This window comes from Rhipicephalus sanguineus, chromosome 2 (assembly GCF_013339695.2).
Source record: "Rhipicephalus sanguineus isolate Rsan-2018 chromosome 2, BIME_Rsan_1.4, whole genome shotgun sequence".
NCBI classification, from domain to species: domain Eukaryota; kingdom Metazoa; phylum Arthropoda; class Arachnida; order Ixodida; family Ixodidae; genus Rhipicephalus; species Rhipicephalus sanguineus.
The window spans coordinates 180,960,209-180,974,689 of record NC_051177.1 but is presented as its reverse complement, the minus strand read 5'-3'; the positions used below and the strand labels follow the sequence as shown (position 1 = coordinate 180,974,689).

General features: G+C 44.2%; 1 long non-coding RNA gene across 1 annotated transcript in view; it reads left to right on the top strand.

Moving 5' to 3' along the window:
- LOC119383895 (uncharacterized) overlaps nucleotides 1-14,481 on the top strand; it is a 46,002-nt gene that overhangs the window by 14,827 nt on the left and 16,694 nt on the right. The window lies entirely within an intron of this gene.

Below are 14,481 nucleotides of genomic sequence, written 5' to 3'. Positions count from 1 at the left end.
ACCAACTTAAAATTAATCCTACTAAAACAACTTTTGTGCTTTTTCATAGCCCTCAAACGGTGATTACTTCCTCCACACTTGTCTCATTGAATAATTATGATATACCGGCATCTGATAATGTTAAATTTCTGGCTATTGCTCTGGATAAACACCTTAAATATAATATTCACGCCAACTCACTCATCAAAAAGGTTTCATTTGGCATCCGCATTATCATTAAAACACGTGCATTCTTTCAACCTCATATTCTTTTCTCGCTTTATAATGCTTATATTAACAGCCATTTATCATACTGCCTATCATCATGGGGTAACACATACGCCATTCATCTCAAACGCTTCAGCGCCTTCAAAACCAGGCGATAAAATTAATGACGTATAGCCCATTGCGTTCCATTCTACACCCATCTATCAACAGCTGCGCATTCTACCGATTCAGAGTTGTTTTATCACAGATTGTCCTCATCACATATCGTCTCATTCATCGTGAAATATCATTAGATAGTATTCCTCACCATGTTCTGGTCAACAACAATAATACCAGGTTTTCAGAGCAAATAACTTTCTTTTACCCAAAGTAAGATCGAACTATGGCAGATTTACAGCTCGCTTCTATGGTATTCATCTTTGGAATCGCATGCCTCTTCATACTAAATCATCTCGGTCACTGCAATCTTTTAAACACAACATGAAAAACATATTGTTAAAGGAACCTTTTGTTCATCTGTAATAAATTTATTTTCATCATCACTTCACAGTTCTGTATTAGTATTTTTAAGCTTTGTATAATGCTGCTATGGTAAATATATTTTTCTTTTTTAGTATACATCGTTCTGTTTTGATTGCATTTTTTATTTGTTCGCTCTTTTTGCTGCTGTTACCTTTTATGTACGCCACTAATTATAGGAGGTCCCCCTGACAGTCTCGTACTTTGGGACCTCCTGATTCTGTATGTATTATGTAACCCGTTTTTAAATGCGAAGCATTTTTTAGCGAACTTCTGCGACTTTGAGCGTATCTATCATCTATCTATCTATCTATCTATCTATCTATCTATCTATCTATATCTATCTATCTATCTATCTATCTATCTATCTATCTATGTATCTATCATCTATCTATCTGTCTATCTATCTATCTATCTATCTATCTATCTATCCGCCTACGACTTTGTGCTCTCCTGGCCGTTTCGTTAATCGGATGTATACCAGAATTGGTGTGTCATAACATGGCCTTATTACGAACATAAATGACAGGTCATATCATGAAAATCATGACACGCATGTCATGAACAGCATTATTAAATGCGAAGCATTTCTTAGCGAACCTCAGGCACTTTGGGCGTTTCTATCTACGTATCTATCTATCTATCTATCTAGCCGCCTACGTCTGGGCGCTCTCCCGGTCGGCTCCATATGTTGAAATATACCAAAATTTGCATAGAAGAGGATGAGTGTATGACGAACACGATTCACTGGTGACGACATGAATAACCCAAAATACCTGTCGCGTACGTCATGAAACCCTTTCCCTCAGTAACGTGTGGCACATGCCCGCATATCAATATATATTTTGTGCGGTCAAAATGTCAAACAGTAAGCACCAACTAGGCCAAACGCAAGTTCTCCTAACCGCATATCAGAGTTCATGTTATGCGGGTATGTGCCACAGGTGATAGCAGAGTCTCAATCAACGCAGTAACAGCGAACAGACACATTGACACGGAAGGAAAGTGATAAAATAAGTAATTGTTGGGCCTCTAGCATTTCGCCTCCATCGAAATACGGTCACCGCGGCTGGGATCGAACTCGCGACCTTCGGGTCAGCAGCCGAGGACCGTAACCACTACACCACAGCGGCCGACGCAAGGAAAGTTAGCGAGCTGACGAAAGCGCACCCCTGGAAGACGCTGGACCACCATCCACACGTCCACGTGGTCTGCAACGTCGACCACGTGAATTAAGCAATAACCGGGGTCAATGCTTCGTACAATAACTCTACCGAGAGGACCATGTCCTTCATGATTACCAGTGACTTCAGCATTGATTTATCAAAAACCAACAACGCCTGGTTCTTAGACGGCACGAAAGACGGCTTGGATGTGGGCAGGGCATCACAAGACCTCGGTACACGTCCAGGACAGGAGGCATCATAGATCATTTCTTCGTAAAAGCCATCCGCGGTTTCCACCAGCTCTACTATACCTCGCACTTCACTACACTTAGGCCGTTCGTAGGCGCGATCACGAACGGATCCAATAAGAAGTCCTGTCCAGCTGCTGGCGCTCACCAATCACGGTGATGATGACGTGATTCAAGAACTGCCAAGAACCCCTTCCACACATGCACACGGGTTCGTGAAACGTGCGTGTGTTCTCCGTCATAACGGATAAGTATAAGCATAACAACTTTAGCGCAACTGTAACAACTGCAACTGGGACTGTAAGGTACGTGCTGTGCGCCTGCGCGTGCCACTCGGCTGTGTATATATCGATGGAAAATTTTGTGAATAAAGCTTAGTTGCGAGTGGCGCCTATCCTCTGCGTGTGTGTTCCTTCATTGTCCTATTCGAATACGCGCTATCCAGTGTTGAATAATATAAACACTACATATCAGCTTACTGCTTCTGGTGTTGGTAACACCTATGTTGCTGTTGGCATCGTTAACCAACTGCAAACCGGTTATATAACACATCTGCGACTCTTCAGAATATATGTGTGCGTATACCATTTGCACATTTCTCTAGCGTCATTCCGTAACGTTTCGCGCAATGTCAAAAATTGCGACACAGTCACGTTCCTGCGCATGCTTCGCATAACATCGATCCCCACGATACGTGGGATCTGCCGAATTTTTACATTCCACGGCCTTTGGGCTCCCTGGGCGTTCCGTTAATCGGATGTGTACCAAAATTGGTGTGTCATAACATGGCCTTATCACGAACATAAATGACAGGTCATATCATGAAAATCATGACACGCATGTCATGAACAGCATTATTTACATTCCGCGGCCTTTGGGCTCTTGCGGCCGTTCCGTTAATTTCATATATACCAAAATTGGTACGGCGTGACAAGAGTTCATGACGAACATAATGACAGGTCCTAACATGCAAATCATGACGCGCATGTCGTGTGCAGCATGATTTACATGACATGGTCTCGGGGCGCTCGCGGCTGTTTAAATGAAGGGATACATACGAAAACTGGTATGACGAGACATTTCTGTATGACGAACATAACTGACACGTGGTAACATGAAAATCATGACATGCATGTCACGTACAGCATGATTTACATGCCACGCTCATGGCGCACTCGCGGCCGTTTCGCTAGATTGATATACACCAAAATTGGTACTGTGCCATGTGACTTTATGAAGAACATAAATAACAGGTGGTAGCATGAAAACCATGACATCCATGACATGTATGTCATGATTTACATGCCACGCTCATGGTGCATTCGCGTCCGTTTCGCTTGCGTGATATACACCAAAATTGGTGTTACGCGACACGACAGTATGACGAACGTACACTCTTAATCATGTCCTACTTAAAGTGGCAGTCTATAGCCCGGAAACGAGACGAAAAATCTAACGCCTATAGACTGACTGTTTAGCCGGCACAACCTGTAGGCGGTGCCACCCGTAGCCGTCCCTCGGCGTAGTAGCTTTCTTAGCGGCTCATCTCATAGGCGGGATTCAATATAGGCCGGAGATTTTTCTTCTCGAATCCCGGCTAGTTGAAGGCCGGCTATAGACATCTCCTCGTTCTACGTGACCAGTTGTCCTGGCTACGGAGAGTCCTACCTACGGTGCGTCCCAGCTGCGGCGCGTCCTAGCTATAGGGCGGTGTACGAAGCGGCGAAAAAAAAATTTGATTTTAGGTCACCCTTTAAGCTCTATTCTGGGATTTATAGGCTTAGACACATATTTTACGACATAGATAATCCATATACACATATTACATTCAGAAGTAAACCACAGAAAAATTCACAGTAAACACACAGGGATTCGAACTCGCGAACACTCGATCATCAAGCGCGTACGCTAGCCACTACACCACATCACGCCGCGGCCACTGTGGTAAAAGAACGGGGGTTTATATGCACCAATGCGTCGCTACGTGCTCTAGCGTATTAGTGCAGTGGAGGTCGTATTAAAATGTAGCGTTCACTGATACGTAAGGAGGCACTTTTTAAATGACATTCGTGAAAATATATAAGGGGGTCATTCAAGTTATTGCTGGGAGCATGCTTGAAGCGAATTTGCGTGCTTGGTATAAAAGATAAAACTGTTCCGCCTATATTCGGCACTAGTGCCTCAGTGACATTTAAATAATCTTGGCGCGCATAATACCCGAGTTCTATTGATGTTAGCCGTCAGCCTGTTGGCTTTCATGGATTGAACGAGTTTTCAATGTCAAGATTCGCTTGCCGTGGAACGTGTGCTCGAAATCCATCTGCGCCAACCGCACAGCGACGTAGCCGTATAAAGACGGAGAATCGCCGTGTTCTCAGTAACGTCGCTGGCCGCTTCACCGCCGACGGTCACCGGGCCGGTAGCCGATATCGTCACTAAGCCTATTCAGTTTATTTCGAAGCCGTAGTCGACCGTGCTTCAGAACAAACCATTCACGCTCATATGCCAGGATGTTTTACCTGTTACCGTCGTAGGCTCGACCCTCTCCCCGTAATAATTACACACTGAGATGAACATGCGCTGATAATCGTGGTATTGTCAGCCGTATATACAATATGCGAACATGCCCGAGCAGGTGCGGTACGCCGTGCACGCACTGCAGATGAACTTCACTTGTAAAGGAACTCATCTTGGCTCTAAACGTTGGATAGTGCACGTCGCTACCCCTCAAATGAATGGCACTATTCCAGTAGACATTATTTTAACTTCGATAAAAAATGTGGGCGACGTTTGCGTCGGCCATGGAAGCGAGGAGCTGGCGCTGAGCAGCTTCGCAGTCGCTCGGCGGACTGCGCCACGGAGAAAATGCCGTTTATGTTGGACGCCACTCGCGCGACATACGTGACTCGTGAATTGGGCTGTGCACGCTGGAGACGCGGCTCGCTGTTCGCCGTTCTCAGGCACGCAGTGCGCAGGCAGGAATACATGGACTGGATCTTATATCCGGCAGCACTTATCGCAATTAATATTTGTGGCGTTCTGTTACGACTCCATCAGTGGCCATATTTTTGAGAACGTCTGGATTCACGATGGTATAGCGGTCCCGCCGCGCTATTTAAATCACTTCACACTCAATCTCAAAGCTGCTATATTTCTCACATAAGTTTACTGAAACATTTCTGAAGCGCGAGTTCATGCAATGTACTAAGTATAGCATTGGCGCGAAAGGCACTTTCATGGGCATGTAGTGCCTTGTACAAGTTTCACGTTTGATAAATTTTGACAAATCCTCGCCGTGATTAATACAGCGGAACACGCAAACACTTACGAGCTACATCCACACAGCTGTATTTGCATGCGCACGCGACTGGGCGATGTCTGTTGTGCCTAGAGTGCATGGGATAGCCTTCTGGAGTGTTTTACGTATACACGCACCTAATTTTTTTATGTGCGGATTACTGAACGCTTGCGTGCAGCCGAAATCCAGAACGTTGTATAGTGCTGCATTAATAGAAAATTCTTTGCCAGTCATCGAGTAATAGGTAGTGTTGCAGAGCTATGCGCAGATGCTAAAAGACAAGGTATGGTCTACGAAGGATGCAACTTTGGTGCAAGCTGGATTTTTTATTTTTTTTTATTGCGCACACGCAAAGCGGTTGCGCCGCAGTGGGCAGTCGTCAGGAGGAACTTAAACTGCTAATTATGACCTATCGCAAGAAAGTTAACGTAGACTGGCCATTTGTCGAACAAGGAGTGTTTAACGATTTCTGAACTTTTAAAGCCACTGCAGCGATGTTCTACAAGATACACCCACCGGCGTGCGCGCTTCGCCGGCACATATTACGTTCCAGAGGACGGTCATTTAATTAATGCAAATATTATGCAAAAAGGGTGAACGGTTTTGCGAAATCTTGAACACCTCGTGGAAGCTCTACGGCCTGCACTTGATTTCGACAGCATGCCGTTACTAATAGTAGAACGTTAAATTAGATATTTACATTTCACGGCAAACGATTCGGGCGTTTGTCCAAGGAAGTATTTTGTTTTTTATCACTACCAACCTATCTTATGTCCACTTGAGGACAAAGGTCTCTTCACTAATTCCCCATTGATCCTATCCAGCGTCTTCATTGCTATTTTTGTGTGTTTGTGGCATGCACAAGAACGAAGAAAGCAGTCAGGTTGCGGTATCCCTAATGCGGACTCACTTAACGTCAAGTGGCAGGCCGTGTAGTGGTTGATTGTTGGCTAGCAGAGCTTTAGAATTGTGTACGCACACGTTGCGTTGGCTGGGCGTACGCTATACTGTATTCAGAAAGTAACGTGCGTATACCAGTGTTTAGTCTTTGAGAGATGCGCAGTGGCAACAAACACAAGAAATTGTGCACACGAAGCTCTGGTTACCGTATGCTAATACTACCTCATTTTAACCACTTGGGATTTTTTTAACGTGAACCGATTACATCACATAGCAGCGTTTTCGCGCTCAGTTCCCCCTTGATGGGTACCTAGATTAACCATTAACAGTGAGCTTGTAAACTATAAGCATGCAGTGTGTTTAGACATGCGTGTAAAAATTCGCATCTTTTTTTTTTTTTTTTTTTTTTTAGTAGCGGCGTTTAAAGCATGGACGCAGCGCGTTCCCCATAAATGTACCGTTCAGCGGAATCATTTCGGTTGAGAATGACTTCACGGACCATACCAGCTTCATAGTTCAAGAGTACCCGCTGTGTCCAGGGTGTATAAGCATGCGAGAAACAGGTACTGCTCAGTGTAAAAATAATTATTTATTGTAAAAAAATACAAACAGCGCTAAAAGCAATGCTTAGCGCTGAAGGAAACGATAAACGTGCCATGCGATGTCTTTTTTTTTTTTGGACAAATATATTCTGGGGCTTAACGAATACCTTTCATCTTTTCAATGTGTCTTCAGCAGCTTCCCGCCGGCAAAACACCTGGGAAACAACTGGGTTCATAATACTCTGCACAAGACGAAGTATGAGCTTACCCAATTGGGTATGTGAGGTCCTTAATATAGTACATCGTCAAGCCCAAATAAGGGCTTTCTCTAGAAGCGTGCCAACCGAAGGTTTCACATTCTCTTGCACTTGATCGCACTAGAACGCCTTGTTGTCGTACTCCCTCCAATTCAGCGGTCAGGTGATGGGCGGGCTGTTGGCATGTCATCCTGACGGAAAAAAAGAAAAGCAGAGGACACATGCGACGTTATGTTCTTAGATCAACTGGTGTCTTCACCCATCACACAAAACTTCTACTGGTAAACGGACGTTTCCAGTCTGTTATACACCTTGTCGAATTTTGTGTAGACAGCGTCACAGAAGTTACAAATATGAAAGTGTTTTCAGAAGTTGCTAATGAAGCTTTCTAATAGTGTTTTAATTATAATCTTACTACAGCTATGACAGAAAGCATAGCATGATTTCCTCAGATATACTCATCGATCTCCACGAAATACATGCGGGCATTGCACATCTGACCGAGTATTACTTTGACCTTGTCGAACTTCTCCATGAAACTTCCAGTTTTTCTTAAAAGTGAAGCTCTGTTTCGAATGTCGGCTGCAAGTCAAAACCACAGCACAGGCGCAATTTGAGAATCACGTACAAGGAAAGCAGTTTAACAATAGACTCACGATTCATTCGTTAAGTAAATAAAATGGCAGTAAACTTGGCTTGAAATTGGGTTGCACACTATTGCACAATATTGCAAACGAATTTTCTTTAATACCAGGGGAATGCCAGTTACGGCCAATATTTGAATGGTAGGAGCCAATGCATGATTAAAAATTAATTCGCTGCGGCGGGTCAATGCTCGGCTGCGATATTTAGATGGGAGTTAAACACACACATACAAAAAAAATGAATAAAAACACAAAGAAAGATCGTATGCTCAGTTACGGCATTGTAAACAACACCACGGCCGTGCTGCTGCTGCTGCTGCTGCTGCTGCTGCTGCTAGAGACCCTGTAAGGTGTGAGCTCCTGCCAGTTGCTCGATAAAATTGCGCCTGTCTCTTGTGTCAGAAGGTTTTGTCACCTGCAAACGTATTCAAATTCTGCGTATACTACACGAGGATGAACTAGAATTATATCCTTATTACGACTGCTGTACGCTTCACTTCCCGTAATAACAGTAACAATGAGCAATCCACATAAATAAATAAGCTGCCAACGAAAAACAACAGTACTTTTATACAACCACGGTTATATGCGCTGTTGCATCGCATGAAATGAGGGATGAGAAAACAAAAATGCAATCACTAGATACGCCTAAATTACATAGAACGCATAACTTTACCTTAATCGAGATCTGCAGTTTGCACAGGCACCAGAGATGGTGCATGATTCACTGATGTACTTGCCCACACTTCACTTGCACTGCATAAGACAATGGGCATTTGACAGACACCACAGATAAGGTGAAGGTACACAGTAAATACGCAAATGTATTCACGAGCATGAATGACGCTGGCTTTAAAACTTGTTAGAAATTAGGCCGCAAACCGCGTTTTAAAGACTGTCGCTATTCAGAAAGTGAAATTGCTGATTTTGCCTCCTAAAAAACATGACAATGCCGCTAGTCGCATCTATGAGCGCCTGATCCAATGAAACCTACTAATGTCTTCAGTACTCGTAAGTGCAGTTTCATTACTTTTTGATTGTGAAAAATTTTTCCGCTTCTAAAGGTAAAAAAAGAAATGTAAATGCCAAGTATAACGACCTACCATGCAAGCAGATCGTAATATCGTTCAACTGCCAGCAAAAATATGCTTCCTTTGGTTGACGCACTGTATCATTGACCATAAATGCAGAGAACAGTTGCTAGCCGAAAGATAAGAAGCCACGCGAGAGCTAAAATTACACAGCTTGTCAAGCACACGAATTGATTATCTCGGTTGACACCAGTCAAGAGCGACGAAAGCGTCTGAACTGTATGAGAGGTTCACAATAAATGCGACCAGCGCGACAACACGTGCGCGACTATTGAGACGGATGACGATTACAACAAAGATAAGTACTCGTATACTCGTATATTTACTCGTACGCATACTCGTATAGTTATTTCAAAAGCCGCCAAAAGAATATTCTGGCAGTTCAATGCCGTCATTCATATACATAAGCGCAAGCATGCAACAATGTGAACGCTAACAGCACGAACATATATGTGAAGAAAGAACAGCACTCACCCGGTTGGATATGATGCGCCGGGCTGCGTCCGCAGTGTGCGCACCAGACAGAAATGGCGCGAAAGCGTCGTGTAATCCTGCGTCAACAGCTTGCGTGTAGCCATTGGACGTGCAAGGGGATGTCGCTATGTCCTCGCAACACCCCCCTTAATATTGAGATAAGAGAACTTTCCATGGTGGCCGAGTACCGGCTCACGCGTCACGCTCAACAAACGTCACGCTCAACAACAACCTATCAAACATCCGCCGCTGTCGTGGAATGCGCTAGAACTAAACCATTTCGCGCCAAAAACGCAACCCCTTTCCCGTCGCACAATATCTTCGAACTCTCGTCCTCTCGTTTTTACCTCCTTCCTTTCTTTTCTCTGCGCAAAAAACAGCAGAAGCCGAGTGCGACGGAGAGCGTCCCCTATTCCCTTTCACGCACGCAAGAGTGAGTGCGTAGTTAGCTCCATGCGTATACCTCCTCGCAGCATTGCTCGCCTTTGCGGCTGACGCTGTCGGCGCATGCGTATACACCGACTCTTGCGCCGACAAGTTATAACACGCGGGAGCTTACGCTGAGCTGTAGCCAGGATTCTCAATTACGCGGCTCACACCGACGCGCCACTAATACTGCAGGCCGTCTATAAGGCGGCGGTGAAGGGTGCACGTTTTTTATATACACTTGTCACGGCTAATTCTTTTTCGAATCCCTACTATAGCCGGGAGTTTTCCTGAGTTTTGAAGCGTCCCGCCTACAGGGCATGCGTTAGCCAGGATTTGATTAAGAGTGTAAGTGAGACGTGGTAGCATGAAAATCATGACATGCAAGTCATGTATGACTTGATTTACATACCACGCTCATGATGCGCTAGCGGCAGTTTCAGTAGATTGACATACACCAAAATTGGTATTGCGCGACGCGACTGCATGACGAACGTAAATGAGAGGTGGTAACATGGAAATCATGACATGCAGGTTATGCATGTCATAATTTACATGCCGCGCTCATTGTGCATTCCCGGCCGTTTCGCTAGCTTGGTATACACCAAAATTGGTATTGCGCGACGCCACTGTATGAGGAACGTAAATGAAAGGTGGTAACATGATAATCATGACATGCATAAAATGTACGACATGATTTACATGTCATGCTCATGGCGCACTCGTGGCCGTTTCGCTAGATTGATATGCACCAAAATTGGTATGGCGCGATGTGACTGTATGAAGAACATGAATAACAGGTGGGAACATGACAACTATGACATGCATGCCATGTATGTCATGACTTACATGCCACGCTTATGGTGCATTCGCGGCCGTTTCGATAGCTTGATATACACCAAAACTGGTATTGCGCGATGTGACTGTAGATGAACATTAGTGACAGGTGGTAAAACATGAAGAACCATAATATTCATGCCATGTATGGCATGATTTACATGCTCTACTCATGGTGCACTCGCGGCAATTTCGCTCCTTTGATATACCCAAAAATTGGTATTGCGCGATGTGACTGTATGACGAACATAAATGAGAGGTCTTAACATGCGAATCATGTTAGGCATGTCATGTACGGTATGATTTACATGCCACTGTCATGGTGCGCTTCCGGCCGTTTTGTTAACGTGATATATACCAAAATTGGTATGGCATGACACGAGTGCGTGATGAAACATAAACGAGAGTCATGCATTTATATACCAGAATACGCGTTTCATTGGCATGGTGTACTCCTAGACTGTGGCATGCATGCGTGCATGGCAAACATGCGATATATGGTGGACTAGATGCCATGGCATGAATGATTTCATTTGGATCAAAGACAAACAAGGCGATGTGTGCAGCTCTTTGCTGACTGCATCGCATTACATCGATTCCCACAGTGCGTGGGATCTGCCGAATTTTTTTGTACATGCAATAATAATGAATAAACTTGAACTTGAACACACACGAACGTTGGGGTTTCTTCGTCCAAATTCGCACGCCTTGTGCGCGCCAGCCAGGTCCTCTGACGGTTCGCGCTGAGCATTTTATTAGTGCGCTGGCACTGGCCTTCATAACCTTTGGTATTTCAATGAAGCGCATTCTAGTGGGCTGCTTTTTTCTTCCGCAGCTGTCGATACGATTAAAGCAGCATACAACTGCGCATAAAGGATAGTGGACGAAGAACTCGCAGACGCTACAAGGCAGCTCTGAACAAGGTCTAACCGCTGTTCGCCAATATGGCCGACTCGCTCCGAGCAGGGACGTCAAGTAGGCTCAGTGTAAGCATGTATAGTATTGCAGGGACAACTTGCTGGCAATACAACTTGTAGACTTAAGCAACAGCTCTATTTCTCAGCTGTCGTCGGACAGCATGCCTCGCTTTTTAGTTCACACGTCCGCAGCTACGGTAAATAGGCGCTTGACGTACGCATTTGATGATACTCGTATTGTCAACAGCTGCAGGCCGACAGCAGTCCGCGGCTGAGTCATAAGGTAGCTCTGGCAATGCGGCGCCTACGAGACGAAGGAGCTTTGGTGTAGGACTTCCAGGATATTGGAATAAAAAGTAGCGAGTAGCGTGGTACCTCACGTTACCAAAAAATGTTAGCCGTAAGTACGTTACCCGTTACAGTTAAGAAATGGTAACTAGTACGTTACGTAAATTACCGAAAAAAAGTAAGCGTTACCGTAACGGCGTACTTGTAACGCGTTGCCGCCAGCACTGCTCCCCAGTATACTTCTAGATTTCTTTTCGTAAAGAACGCAGTAAACCTCGTAGGGTCTGCGGACGTCCCTTCGCTGGATGTTAACGCGATAGCGTTAAAGAGCTCGTTTCGCAGAAATTCCGCTGTCGGCGGCGGCCTCTTGGTTGTAGGGAAATAGCAGTGACATAGCGCCTGTCTTTGAAACATATAGCCAGTTGTGTGAAATAAGTAAAACAAAGTTAATCACTCAATTACAATGCTAAGAAAATGTAATTGATTAAGGAATTTAACGTTCAAGCGAGTGGTGTCAAGGGTAAAAAGTATGTGCGGGTGTACTGTGTTGTTTGTTCTCGCTTTAACAGTGGTATCTGAGCTGTTGCACATGTTAATTCGCCCTAATTATCAACCAAAAAGTTGCAGGCTTTGAATATTGCCAAAACGACATTGCAACAGGCTGTTCTTGGAAATCATGTACCATTTACGCTTATGTTGCAGCCTCATCCATTATAAACTTGGGATTGTGATGGTGATATGACCATTTCGAGACTGCTACTTTGCATTGGCTATATAATTCTGGGCAGTATCGAAGATACCTGTATCTTAGATACTCATCGGGTATCTTGTATCTGTATCGCGATACGTCTCACAAAATGAGTGTCTGTATCTGTATTTCCGATATTCAATAATGTATCGTGTTCTTAAGATACAAGCTACCGTTATCGCAACACCACCATGCAAAGCAATATCGCTGGCTGAACTCTGCTTCTCAAGCCGGTACTGGCGCCACTAAGCCACCTGAATAAAAAACTAAGGGCGGCAACATAATTTTATTTTCCCGCCAGAGTCTTCTATGAGGGCGGCGACGAGGTCTGCGCGTCCCTATTGGTGGAGTAGAGTCATGTGGCAGCTCGCGCAGTGTCCACACAAACAAAGCGCGCGAACGTCTACGTCCAGCCGACGTAGCTTTTGTTTTCTCGATTTTTTGTTCTTTTTAGTTTGTGTCAGTTCCATGACATTTGCTCTATCCACGGTCTGCGTCGCGTATTTAATGAGTGCAGGCCTATTACGCAATATTATGCTGCTTTCGTGTCAATTGACGATTCTCTTGCGTGGTGCTTCGTAACGAAATCTGAAGTATGCAAGAAACGAAGTGCCTTGCGTCTCATGGCTCACACATCAGCGATTTGAAGCATTTCGTGGACGTAAGCTGCTTACATGCGATGACATTGACTATATGTAAATAACGTTCTAAGGAAATAGATCACCGATACGATGCTCGATCTAATAGAACAATCCTTTACTTAACAAGAGATATCGGTGTGCCATATTATTCTTTTCGTGCTATTATATATTCATTTTGAAATCATAATTGATTGTTAGCACTAATGATTCTCACATGTTCTTTTGCATTCCGTACCTAGGTCTCTTTATTTTTTTCTGGTGTGGTCGCTGAAATATCTCTTTTGTAACGTGCTGCCAAAATAAGCTCTCTGCTTTACTTTTACTTTTAAATGTCTGCGTATTTCCCTACTGTTGCATATTTATACTTCACTTGAGTTACTGTTCTGCCAAGGTGATTTTGAAAACATATAATTATATGGGAGTGCCTTTGGTACTATACAGTAATATTAAATTTGAGATTTAATATCCCAAAACCAAGTTATGATTATGAGAGACGCGTGGAGGGCTCCGGAAATTTCGACCACATGGGGTTCTTTAAACGTCCACCTAAATCTAAGTACACGGGCCTCAAGCATTTTTGCCTCCATGGAAAATGCGGCCGCCGCGGCCAGGATTCGATCCCGTGAACTTCGGATCAGCAGTTGAGCATCATAACCACTAGACCACCGTGGCGGGTCTGAGTTACAGTACCAAACATTTCTGAACGGCTTAATAAAGCAGCGAGTGAGTTTGCGTTACAATAATGGAAATCATTAGGAGCTATCTTAAAGACGTGCGTTGGGGGCCCTCGAGAAGATTTTAGGAGGGATTCGAGGAACATTAATACAAATGCTCCGTTTTTTCATGAGAGTCTTCAACGAGCTGTTTCAGGCAATTTTCATAGCCAATGAATTTTCTATTGTCTTACTTAAGTAGTCAGTAAAGAGTTTCGTTCTACAATTGGACTGCCGCCATATTAATCGTCGCTATACCACGTGACAATACAATACGTCTGAGATGTTTCCGGGTTGCAGATGTTCTTTTGTAAGAAAAATTGTTCAAAGATCGCACGTTAGTGAGTATCTCAATAACGAATGCTTTAACAGCAGATACGTAGAATATGAACAGCCATTGCGTTTTGTGTCCTACGTATACACCATTCGTTACAAAACTCGCTCCAGCTTGTTGCTGTGTCCACCTGTCCGGTGATCAGGTATTGCGTAGTGGTGGTTACAGACAAGGTTAAAACTCGACGCCGGTCTTTGCTCCATCGTGCGAAGGCTTCTTATGAAGTTCTTC